Source organism: Lampetra planeri, chromosome 58 (genome assembly GCF_965212315.1).
Source record: "Lampetra planeri chromosome 58, kcLamPlan1.2.h2, whole genome shotgun sequence".
NCBI lineage: Eukaryota > Metazoa > Chordata > Hyperoartia > Petromyzontiformes > Petromyzontidae > Lampetra > Lampetra planeri.
In genome coordinates, this window is record NC_136164.1 from 88,608 (window position 1) to 102,277 (window position 13,670).

Below are 13,670 nucleotides of genomic sequence, written 5' to 3' on the forward strand. Positions count from 1 at the left end.
GGCCTCGCTTAGTCGAGAAACTGACCGACCTCTTCCAGTCTCTGTGGAAATTAGAAGCCGTTCCCAAGGAGTTCAAGGATACTACTATAATCAATCTATATAAAAGGAAAGGCAATCGGCAGGACTGTGACAACCATAGAGGCATCTTCATACTATCAGTCGCTGGCAAAATCTTGGCACGAATCCTTCTGAACCGCCTAATTGTCCACTTAGACCAGGGTCTGCTACCTGAGAGTCAGTGTGGTTTCAGAAAAGATCGCGGAACCACTGACATGGTATTTACTGCCCGGCAGTTACAGGAGAAATGCCAAGAACAAAATGTTGATCTATATATGGCTTTCGTTGATCTAACAAAAGCATTCGACACAGTCAGCCGGGAGGGCCTATGGAAAATCATGGCCAAGTATGGGTGTCCAGACAAGTTCATTGGCATCGTGCGCAATCTCCATGATGGCATGATGGCCAGCGTCAGAGACCAGCAATAACTCTCTGATCCGTTCCCAATCACAAACGGGTGAAGCAAGGCTGCGTTTTAGCGCCAACGCTCTTCAGCATGGTGTTTTCTGCCATGCTGCAAGACTCATTCCAGAACCACAACACTGGGATTAACTTCATCTACCGTTTTGACGGTGGGCTATTCAAACTGCGGAGGATGCAAGCCAAAACTAGAGTGGAGGAAGTCACTGTTCGAGAACTTTTGTTTGCTGATGACTGTGCTCTGGCTGATGGCTCAAATAAAGATCTACGGGACAGTATGGACCACCTCTCCTCAGCTTGCAACAACTTCGGCCTAACAATCAGCACAAAGAAGACTGAAGTCCTATACCAACCTGCTCCTGGGAAACCCTACACTGAGCCAACCATCCTTGTGAATGGGCAAAAGCTGTCAGCCGTTGACAAGTTTATTTACCTTGGTAGTACACTGTCTCGCGCTGTGCACATAGATGATGAAGTTAACATCAGGATTGTCAAGGCCAGTGCAGCCTTTGGACGTCTACGTGACTCGGTATGGGAAAGGACTGGCATCAAGCAGGAGACAAAACTGAAGGTCTACCGGGCTGTTGTCTTACCAACTCTTCTGTATGGGTGCGAAGCCTGGACAGTTTACCAGCGCCATGCCAAGAAATTGAATCATCTCCACTTGAGCTATCTGAGGAAACTGCTGAGGATCAAGTGGCAAGACAGAATCCCTGACACGGAAGTCCTCAGCAAGGCAAATATCCCCAGCATCTACACCTTGCTTGCGAAGGAACAGCTTAGATGGACTGGCCACGTGACCAGAATGCCCTACGCGAGACTTCCAAAACAAGTCTTCTTTGGTGAGCTGAAGAATGGCAAGCGAGCACAAGGTGGCCCCAAAAAGCGCTACAAGGACACCCTTAAAGCTTCTTTGAAGAGCTTTGGATTCGACCTGAAAAGCTGGGAATCCCTAGCACAGGGCCAACCTGCCTGGAGAAGAAAAGTACAGGACGGTGCAGTCCTCTGTGAGAGTAGGAGAAGCTCCTGTGCTATCTTGAAGAGGCAGCAGCGCAAATCTACCAAGGAAGGACGTGTGGCTGCACCTCAGAGCTCTACATCCTCCCTGACCTGTCTAGTGTGCCACAGAGAATTCCGGGCTCGGATTGGCCTCTTCAGCCATCTGCGCACTCATCAAAACCCAACAAAATGACAAACGTGCCATGGTCATCATCAACTTTGATGGACGAACAAGAAGAAGAAGATGTGTGTGTAAGTACATACAGTGAGGGAAAAAAGTATTTGATCCCCTGCTGATTTTGTACGTTTGCCCACTGACAAAGAAATGATCAGTCTATAATTTTAATGGTAGGTTTATTTGAACAGTGAGAGAGAATAACAACAACAAAATCCAGAAAAACGCATGTCAAAAATGTTATAAATTGATTTGCATTTTAACGAGGGAAATAAATATTTGACCCCCTCTCAATCAGAAAAATGTCTGGCTCCCAGGTGTCTTTTATACAGGTAACGAGCTGAGATTAGGAGCACACTCTTCATGTTTTCGGAGTCCCTCACCCTTTGCTCATGATCCTTAAGGACCTTCATATGATGGTGAGCGGCCCCATGTCAAACTACGTGGCCGTCAGTCAGAGCCATTCCCTTGACCCCTTGGGTTGCGACAGGGATGTCCTTTGGCTACCACATTATTTAACATATCTTTTGACCACGTAGTTCGTGAAGCATTCAATGGCTGTACCGGAGGAATTACCATATGGTACAGATAAAATGGGAGGCTGATCGATGCCAGGGTGCGGTCAAGGGATGGCTCCCTATTGCTCAACCATGTTATGTATGCCGATGCTCTGGTGATTTCTGCTCACTCAGAGGAGGAGTTAGAGGCACTGCTGCTGAACCTCGAGCGTGCCACTAAGAGGTGGGGCCTTACCATCAGCCCCATAAAAACTAAGCACCTGCCTGAGTATTTTGCCCTATCGGACAATGCACCCCCACAAATCACAATTGGTGATGCGGCAGTTGTGGAGAGATTGGAGAGATTCCAATACTTGGCCAGTGTGCTCATGACCGGTTCTGGTTTAACAGCAGAGGTCTCACTCCAAATCAGTCGAGCACCATTATTCATCGGCTGCGTTATGCTGTGGGGAAGCTACCTGGTCTCTCGCTCCACATGAAGCTCCAGGTCTTCTCGGCCACGGTAATTTCCTCCCTTCTCTACGCTTGCAAACGTGCACCCCCCTAATGGAACATCTTCGCCGGTTAGAAACATTTAGGCTGGCCTGCTAACGATCCATCCTGGGTTTAACCATATGTGTGTGTGTGCATCTAAGTCGATGTGTTTCTATGTTTGTGGGTCGATGTCTATGTGTAAGTCCACGTGTGTGTCTGCCTTTTTCGCCCGGGCGAGCGGTACTTACCGCTAGTTTATACTAAAGTAATATAAAATTACGACAAAAATTTGAGAAGCGAGTACTTTTTCGAAATTTACGATTATACTGTAAATCACTTTCACGAATCAGCCCCCAAATGTAGTCTCCCATCATGTTCTCGTTATACTGTCCTTGGTAGCAGCATTCAAAGTCCAGTATATCCTGGTGGAAGCGCTCGCCTTGCTCCTCCGAGTCCGCTTCCATGTTCTCCTTGAATTTATCAACATGAGCATCAAGGATATGGACTTTGAGGGACATCCTACAGCCCTTGGGTCTTTCGGTAAAGTCACGTAGATAGGTTCAAAGAAAATAACAAAAATAACAAAAACTACGACGTTTCAATCACAACACAAGCGTTCGTCATCAGGAAGAAAAAATACTGCCTCAGCAGCTGCCCCCCTCTTTGTTCTTCCTGATGATGAATGCTTGTGTTGCGATCAAAACGTCATAGGTTTTGTTATTTTTTGTTATTTTATTTGAACCAATCTACGTGACTTTACCGAAAGACCCAAAAATATAAATTTCTGCAGTCCCGAAAGCTTTAAATCAAGATCCTACAGCCCATTGTGCCATAGTTCTACACCAGAGTCTCAACGAGCTCCACATAGTTTTCGACCTTGTGATTGCCCAGGAAGCCACGAACCACTGCGACAAAGCTGTTCCAAGCCGCTTTCTCCTGACTAATGAGCTTCTTGGGGAATTAACTGCACTCCAGGATCTTCTTTATCTGAGGTCCGACGAAGACACCGGCTTTGACCTTTGCCTCAGACAGCTTAGAAAAGAAGTCTTGAAGGTATTTGAAGGCTGCCGACTCCTTCTCTACAGCTCTGACAAATTGCAGTGGTGGCATCAGCACCTTCTGGGGGTCCACCAGTGGCTTCCACTTGATGTTGTTCCTCCCCACAGAGAACTCAGTCTATTGTAGTCAGTCCTGCCTGTGGTAGTGCACCTTGGTGTCCCTGCTGTCCCAAAGGCAAAGATAGCAGGGAAACTTGGTAAAACCGCCTTGGAAACCCATTAGGAATGCCACCATTTTGAAGTCTCCGATGACCTCCCAGCCGTACTCATCATACTTTAAGGCGTCCAGCAAGGTCTTGATCCTGTTGTAATCCTCTTTGAGGTGCACCGAGTGAGGCAGGGGAAGAGACGGGTACTTGTTACCATTATGGAGCAGCATGGCTTTGATGCTCCTGGATGAACTGTCAATTAAGAGGCGCCACTCATTCTGGTTACAGACGATTCCGATTGCCTCGAACAGACTGGTCACATTGTGGCAGAAGCAGAGCCCATCTTGACGGGTCAAGAAGCTGCAAAAAGGTTGGTGACGCTTCCTCTGATTTGCGACTTGCACACTTTCATCCAACAAGTTCCACTGCTTGAGCCTGGACGTCAAAAGCTTGGCATTAGACTTGGTGAGACCAAGATCTCTGATAAAGTCGTTGAGGTATTTTTGGTTGGGGTAGTATGGGTTTCTCTCCTCAGCTGTACCTCTGAAATTGTCATCTGCATATACGTCTTCATCGCTCTCTTCTAAAGACGGCTGCTCTCTCTCCGGAGGAGTGGGTATGGGTAGCTCATGGCAGTGTGGCATCCGGGCAATGGATGAAGGAAGGTCCGGATACGTGATAGAAGGTGCATTTTTGCCAGTCCGACGTTTGGAAGGGTCCACCATGCAGAAGTAGTAGTTGATGGAGTGGTCAGTGGGTTCCCGCCAAATTCTTGAGATAGCGAACTTCATGGCTTTCTTTTCCCCTCTGTACCATCCTACAAAAATACATTTATTTCACCTATGACTAATGTGTAAGAAATTCTCGCAACATTTTTCATATATGATATATATTTTTTAATAACATTGAAAATTGTAAAACATTTGAAAATTAAAAACTTTTACAACTTAAAAAAATTGAACAAATTTTATAACATAAAATTCCGAGTAACAATTGTCCATCTTACCTTCCAAAGTTGTTTTGCATTGCTCGCAGCTGAAATTAGGTGCTCAGGGTTTGTCTTGATCCCCGACAGGCATGCCGAAATATTCCTTGTAGGCCTCACACATCTTATCAGATGCTTCCACAGAGTCCTTTTTCGTTCTTGTCTTGATAAATTGGCCGCAGACATAGCAAAATGCATCTGCCGGATGCCATCTCAAAAAAATATCGATATGTATCCACTTAGGCAGCTGGAACTAAACTGAACTGGTGGGTGTAAGGCCCCTGTATTTATACTACTATTTATATTATACTGGAAAGTTATAGAATGTTCTAGAAGTTACTCCAAATTTACTCAGCACTGAACATATCTGGAATGTTCTGGAAAATAGGTACATTTCAAAATATCACTGTCCTGGTCACAAAAGCAAAGTTTGTGGGGAATAATAGCCCGACTCTGCTATCGCGGCTTCGCGAGCTTCACGAAGCCTTTCTAGTGCAAGCCTGAGGGAGGCCGAGCACGAAACAGCTTTAGCAAGGAGAGCCACCACTTGGTCCTCAATAAGTGGCTCAGGGTCTCTCGCGTACATCACAAAGAAGGGGGACAGCCCGGTCGATGCATGTGGTGCCTAGCGATATGCCCCTAGGAACCCCGGGATGTGCAAGTCCCAGTCCGTCTGATCATCATTTACAAAATGGCACAACATTGCGGACAGCGTGCGGTTAAGCCTCTGGACTTGTCCATCACACTGCGGGTGGTATGGTGACATTCGAATTTTCTTAATGCCCATGATATCACAGACATTTCGCAACAGTTTAGCCAAACAATTCAGACCCCTGGGGGGCCCTTGTTCAATACATAGCTAATGGAGAAAGGTTTCTGCTATGGTCGCAGCCGTTTGGTCTGGTATCGGCCATGCTACGGGCCAGCGTATGCAATACTCCGTCCCCACGTGCAAACATTTATTTCCCATTGCTGTTTTCGGAAATGGATCCAGGATATCCAATGCTACTAGCTCGTTTAAACTCTACACTGCGATCGACTGCCGTAGAGGCTGTATGGGTTGGGGAGGTTTCCTTTTCGCACACTCCTGACAACAATTTACCCACTCGCGTACATCCTTCGACATCCCTGGCTGATAATATCGAGCCTGCAGCGTGAGCAATGTTTTTCGGTGTCCCAAGTGCATTAGTTGTTCCGCTTGCACTTCACGTAGCAACTGTTGCCGCAAGGGTTTCGACATCACTAGGCAATGATGCTGCATCTTCGCGTTCCACCTCATCAGAAGTCCTCCCCATGTGATAAATGGAGCCCCCTTTTCATCATTTGAGCACATTCAGCTGCTTGTGCAGCGAAGGACTGTAGTTTCATCTTCTTTTTGCAATCGGATCCATTCAGTCCTTATCAGCCCGAGGTCATGATATGCGTACAGTAGATGCTTTTCTATTTTTGCTGCATTTATCGACGTCACCTGTCTTGGCGAGTCAGGGAGAGTCGCTTTACACCGTGCTGCTCCCGTAGCACATGCACTTGGGTCTTTGCATGGCAATCTTGACAAGGCGTCAGCATTACAATGACGAGTATCCTTCCTATGTGTCACATCGTAAGAGTACTCCTGGAGTTTTTCGCCATTTGTCCCCAGGGTTTATCCATTTTAAGTGAGAATTGTATGCCATATGATCGATCCGCATGGTAAACCAGCAACCATATATGTAGGGCCGAAATAATCTGACAAAATTAACTACTGCCAAGAGTTTTCTACGAGTGATGCAATAGCATTGTTCAGCAGAGGAAAGGATGCAACTCCCGAATGCAATTGTAGTGGCCTAATAAGACGACGGAGAAGGTTGATGGAGGCAACACGTATTTATTACAGGTAACTTCAATTACAGCAGATTAGCGACCCTGACACTCGAAGAGGGAACGGCCTCTTCACCCGTTTTATTGGGGGAAGTGTTCCCCAGCTAATGCCTCACGTTAACAACCTACTTCCGCTACTCTAGACCTCCCTCCTGAGGAAGCTAGCTAACCTGGCCCAGCTTCGGCACAGGTTCCGACCACCAGCCACACGAGTCCGGCCCTTAGAAGGACATTGGCCCTCGCGGCTCTGGGGTCGCAACCACTGGCTTGCTCTGCCCGGCCTTCAAAAAGGCAGCGGGTCAGAGGAGTCCCAGGGTCTAGCTAGCTGGCCTTCAGTCTTCACTGGATCTTCGTCTTGGCTGGGTCGAACTGCCTCTCTGCTCTCCGGGTCCCACCTTATATACGATTTCCCACCGAGGGGCGGGTTTCTGTGGGATCACACAGGCCTCCCAGCCCCCTCCCCTCAGGAGGCCCTGGGCGTACATCACACGACCGCCCAGAACAGGTTTGTACCGCTTCCCACAGAGAAATAGGGCTCTGTGGGATCACACGCGTCCCACAGCCCCCTCCCCTCAGGAAACCTGGCCAGAGACACGATCACCCACACCGGTAAGTATTGCAAGTCGGCCGATTTGGCGTGTGTGTGCATCAATACCACCACCACCACCACCACACAATTACAACTTCTGTTGTTTTCCCCTGTATTTGTGACAGGACCACACCTATACCGACATCACTAGCATCTGTATTAAGGATGAATGGTGGCAAGAAATTTGGATATGTTAGTGGTGGAACATCAGTTAACCTTGAAAAAAGCGCTTTAATTGCAGCTTCCTCTTCCTCCGCCCACCAGAATCGCACCCCTTTTGGTGTGAGGGCGTGCAAGGGTTTCACTACTGTAGCGAACCGGGATACAAATCGCTGATAGTAGGAAACAAATCCTAGGAATCGCGGCACCTCCTGTACAGAAGTGGGTGTTGGCCAATTTGTTACGGCAGGGTCAGTTACTACCCCTTTACCGCTGACCACGTCTCAAATATGTAACTGAGCGCTGTACAAAATTACACTTGGATGGTTTTTTATTCTTTGGTTCTTTCTGTAAAGTCACATTGAAAGAAAAATAATAAAACATAAAGTGAATAAAAATAATAATAACCAAGAAAAAACACTAATGTCGACTGTAGCCTGGTTCTTAATCGGATTGAGTGTAATGGCAGTCTATAATGTAGACTGTAGCCTGGTTCTTAACCTCGGTGAGCATACTGGCAGTCTACAATGTAGACTGTAGCCTGGTTTTTACGCTGGTGAGCGTATTGGCAGTGGATGATGTAGACTGTAGCAATGGTTATTAAACTGAGTGTACTGGCAGTGTATAATGTAGACTGTAGCCTGGTCCTTAACCTGAGTGAGCGTACTGGCAGTCGCAAATGTAGACTTATTCTTGGTTTTCTACGGGGAAATTTCAAGTTTATCTTTTTCTCTCTCTCTGGGTTTTTTGTTTTCTCTCTCTGCCTGTGTATTTAGTGTTTTTTTTCTGTCTCCACTCGTTTTTTGTCATTCTTATGTTCTGCTCTGTCTGTGTGTCTCCGTTCCTCTTGTTTTATGTTTTGTCTCTCTTTGGACTTTTCACACTTAAATTCTAACTTAGCAATCTTTGAAATACGTAATCGACCAGGCTATGCGTTAATTGTGTGTTGACCGACTCTCTGTGTTGTATTACATAACATTTCGATATTTTGCTAGGTTATTTAATTGAGTGTGTTCTTTCTCCCTCTTCCCTAATGTTCAAGCTTGCGTAATTGACCACGCGTCGCCGCACTCATTGACATTTTAATTTTTTCTCTAACCCCTCCCTCTCTCCGCCCCGGCCCCCCCCTCTGTCTATTTAAGGCCTCGCCACAGAGACGATCTCCCTCTCTGTGCCTGTGTTACTCTCTCTATGTATCTTGGTGATATCTGTCTGGTTATATGTCTGTCTATAGTTTTCTGGTTAGATTTTTGTTGCTATTTCATTTATACCTGATGACGATTGCTTGTGTTGCAATCGAAATGTCGTGTGCTATTATTTAATTTATTATGTTATCTTTATACGTGACTTTACCGAAAGAACCAAAGAGTTATTCTTGGTTCTTTCAGTTATTAAAAAAAATACAAATAAAAACAAAAAACAAGACGTTTCTATCGCAACACAAGCAGTCATCAGGAAAAGGGGGGCTTAGTCTCTAAAGGCAAACTATACTCTTTGTTTTTTTCGGTAAAGTCACGTAGTTGAAAACAAAATAAAATAAAAACAACTAAATTAAATCACGACGTTTTGGAAGCAACACAAGCATCTGTCATCAGGTGTGACCACCACAGCAAAATTACTGTAGCGTATGAAGAGAGCTATTTAGAGACACATGTTTATATAGGCTAATGGGGGGGGGGGGGGCCAAGGGGTCGGGGGGGGGCATGTGGCAGGCCGTGTGGCGTCGCGGGCGGTTGGGCAGGGGATTAGCATGAGTTAAGCCGATAGATAACCATCTTTTTTCTTTGTGATGCCAGGGGAAGTGTACGACGGATGTGTCGGTGGGGGAAATGGGGGAGACAATTTCTTTGCGCTAATGAAACACTGTTGTACATAAAAATGTCTTAGTGAAGGTGGTGTATCAGGCTGGGAGTAAAAGACTGGAAATATGGATATGGCTGTAAAATTATAAGGCAGCTAAAGTTGACTTGGTTGATGACATCCTTCCAATGATTGCTTAATTTGAAACCATCCTCTCGGTTGAAGTTGTGTCTATGTTTGTATATCTGGATGGCTTCATAGACAAATCTCTGGTAGTATCCAGACGGCTTGCAGAGTACTTTAGTATCGGAGAAAACAATATCATGAGAACCCGCTGTGTTGAAACAATGATCAGCTACGGCAGAATAATTTGTCCTACCGTGTTTTAAATCTGACTTGTGCTCGCGAATGTGATCAGATATATGTCGTTTCGTTTCCCCGATATAACAGTCACCACAAATGCAACTCAGTTTGGAGACACCGGGGTACTGTAAGTCAGGAATGACATCCTTTACGGATGGGATCAGATCACGGATTTTGTGTACTGTACTGAAATGGACCTGGATCTTGTGTTTGTTTAGAATTTTGGAAATATTTTTGGTAATGCCTGCTATGTATGGCAACGTGATGATTTTGATCGGAGTCTCAAGGGGTTGTTTCTCCATGGTGGGAGAAACAGCTTTGCTGATAGTACGGTCTGAATATCCATTCATCTTCAGGGCCAGGTGTACATGTTCCAATTCACTGGTCAGGTGGTGTTCGTCAGAGATGCAGTGGGCCCTATGGTACAGTGTTTTGATGAGGGAATTATTTTGTGCTGAATGGTGGTGGGAATCAGGCTTCCGATAGGAATCTGTGTAGACAAAATGTCCCAAAAAGCCATTGGACCTTCTCTCAAACAGAACATCCAAAAATGGTAGCTTGCCATCCTTCTCCACTTCCATGGTGAATTTGATGAATGGGTGTATAGAGTTAATGTGGTTGAGAAATTGGTTCAATGCTTTTAGGCCACGTGGCCAAATGACGAAAGTATCATCTACATATCTCTTCCACAGGGAAGGTCGCAGGGTGGATGTCTGGATGGCGTCTGTCTCAAATTTCTCCATGAAAACATTGGCTATCACTGGTGACAAGGGGGAACCCCTAGGGGTGCCCTCATTTTGTTTGTAGAAGGTACCATTCCAGGTGAAGTACGTGTTGATGAGGCAGTGCTTAACCAGCGCAGGGACATCAGAGTTCAGTCCATGTTGGACTAAGTCTTCAAGTATTGTTATGGTGTCTGGCACTGGAACCTTGGTGAATAAAGAGACCACATCAAAACTGACGAGGACATCATCAGGGGACAGTGAAATATCCTTGATTAGAGAGACCAAGTGAGTTGAATTCAGTACTGCTGAATTGGTTTTGCCAGTAAAGGGAAGCAGAGTATCCGATAGAAAAGGGCTAGTTTGTAGGTAGGTGAGTTGATCATGGACACGATGGGCTGTAGTGGGGTACCTTCTTTATGGATCTTGGGAAGACCATAGAATCTGGGTGGTCTGGCAGCCGAGGGTTTTAGAGAGAGCCGTTTGACTGGTTCGATTAAGGAATTCGAACTGGTAATGATCTTGTTGGTTTTAGCAGTTAGGCTATTAGTCGGATCTCTATTGATTTTGGAGTAGCTGCCATCATTGAGTAGGTCCTGGATTTTGTTGTCTTATGTGGTTGTATCCATGATGATAGTGGCATTGCCCTTGTCGGCCGAGAGGATGACTATGTCATCCCTCTTTTTCAAATTTGCGAGTTCATAGCACTCGTTTTTGCTGATGTTGCTCATGGGTTTCATTTTTGAGGATTGTGGCAATTTCAGCTTTAGCAACGTCTGTTTGGATGTCTCCTAAGCCGTTGAGAGCTACATCGACTTGGGAGATTATATCCTCTACTGGGATATGCTTAGGGGTAACTGCGAAATTCAGTTTTTTAGCTAGTACCGATTTTAGATTGTCAGAAATTGGGATGTTATTCTGATTAATAACAATCTTGTTGACATCTAACTTTGTAATGTGTGGTTCCGGCTTCTTCTTTGATAGGAGGTTGAATTTAGCGATCAAGTTAGCTTTGCATTTTCATTTTATTTTGTTTTTACCTACGTGACTTTTCCGAAAAAACCAAAGAGTATGGATCCTTGCAGTCACGAAAAGTTCAAATCTCGAATTAAAGGCAAACTGTTTATAAAGGTTTAGAGATGGGCATAGCCCAAGTGTGTCAGCAGCATGGGCAGGGCAGCTAATGTTAATGTAGGAGAAAGCAATGCCAAAGCAGTCGGTCGATACCAATCAAAGGGCCGCCAGGCAATCATTTGCACCTCACTCCATATACCCACACTGCTGATGGGGGAGGTTGACAAGAAAACACAAATCAAATCATGACCCAAAGTGGTTGATGACATCGTTCCAATGATTGCTGAGTTTATAACTATCCTCTCAGTTGAAATTGTGTCTGTATATATGTGTAGTGAGTTCTCAGTGAGTCAGACGACGTAGTTGAGGCACACTATTTTATTTAACCAAAGGTGGTAACAATACTTGAAGGGGTAACGGCCCCTTCACCCGTACTCAATGGGAAACACCCCTAGCACTATTCCCTGATTGTCCTATTCCCAGTCCTCCGCTATGAGTGCTAGGGGAGGCTATCTGATCCGGCCCTGGTCAAGCACGTATCCTGGCACCCAGCCAACCAGACCGGCTCTTACAAGAGCAGCGGTCCTGAAGCTCTTGGGGCCGCGCCACTGGCTTGACCTGCTCGGCCCTGAGGACAGCGAGCCAGGGGAGTTCCAGGGCCTATTCTGCCAGTCTTCAATCTTCACTGGTAAGCTTCTAACACACTGGCCCCGAGCCCTCTGGCTCCCCGCTTTTTATAGAAATCCTCTCCGAGGGGTGGGGCTATGGGGGATCACAGTGCCCCCATGGCCCCCCAGAGTTAACCGATGCGGACGTGGATGTAGACTCCCGTGTGTGGGTGCAGACACCCTTGTGTTTCTGTCCGCCTTTCTCCCCATAACATCCCCTACATATGGATGGCTTGATGAAGGAATCTTTCGATTTAAGGCTATCGTGACTGCAGGGATTCATCTTCTTGGTTCTTTCGGTAAAGTCACGTAGAATGGAAATAATAAAATAATGAAAATAAAACATAATAAAATAATTCTCACGACGTTTCGGCCACAACGCAAGCAGCCGTCCTCAGGTGGAGAGGAGACAGAGTCTGAATGACAAGCCCCAGGCTTGGAGCGACTATTTAAACTGGGATGGAGGGGCGAAGAGCACCTTGACAAAATAATTTGCATATCAGAGGAATTTAGCATATTTATGGGAAATGCAGATATGCGATTAGTACTACTTGTGAAATGCGTAGGTTTGGCGAGGGGTTTAAAGTCATTATGCCCGTGCATTATGCAGGATTAGCAGCATCAAAGGGAGGGGATAGGGGTAGCATTAATAAAGGGAAGGAGTGTTAATAGTATGTAGCTGCAGAAACTAAACCACCACGTAAACAACTAAAATACAAACTACATAGTATCATCAGTATACTAAATATACTCTACAATAAGCTGAGTTACTAACAGTAAGTAATACATTACAATTCTATGTCGCAAAAAATATAATATGCTTCCATCTAAACTTTATTCTCTTAAACTTACCTTATACATTGTAATATTAACCTATGTATTACTCTACCCACCCTAATGTATATCACACTGCTGTATATTCACTATATAATTACGATACTATATATTACTTTGTACATTGTGTAATAAAGGACTCGGTCAGGCGATGTAGGTCTCCGTTCGTCCTTTATTTGGGTTCTTGTCTCGCACCCCGCTGGTCCTCGTCCGGACCCGCGCTGCCTCTGCCGTGCGCTACGCGCATGCTCCCTGTGGCCCTCGCCCACACCGTGGCCGCTCCTCTTCCTCCGTGTGCCCCTCCGCACACGCCGCCCACACCGCTGGTCCGTGTGCCACCGCACACTCTACTAGCTCCTCCACACTCCGCTAGCCCGGCACCCCATGCACACCCTGGTCTCCGACCACGTGGCAAATGGCGCCACTTCTCCGCCACTGCCCAGCGTGGCTCCCTCTCTATTCTCACTCTCTTCCAACCTCTCGATCTCTTCCGGCTCTCTCCTTATATCCTCCCCCTCATGTGACCCTGACTCCTCCTTCCCGTACTGCCCCCGTCTCCGCCCCCGCTCACCCCGTCTCCCATTGGAGCCGAGGTGAGCAATGGCTCCTCCCACACGCTCCGCCGACCAGGCTCCGCCCCCCAATACTCCGGGCCGTGTGAGTGGCGCGGAGGCCAGCAACCACCCTGTTCTTGCTCGCATTACATGACCCCCCCCCCCTAATGAAAAAGCCAGCCGTCCCCGGCTGCAATAGAACAACAATAATGCGA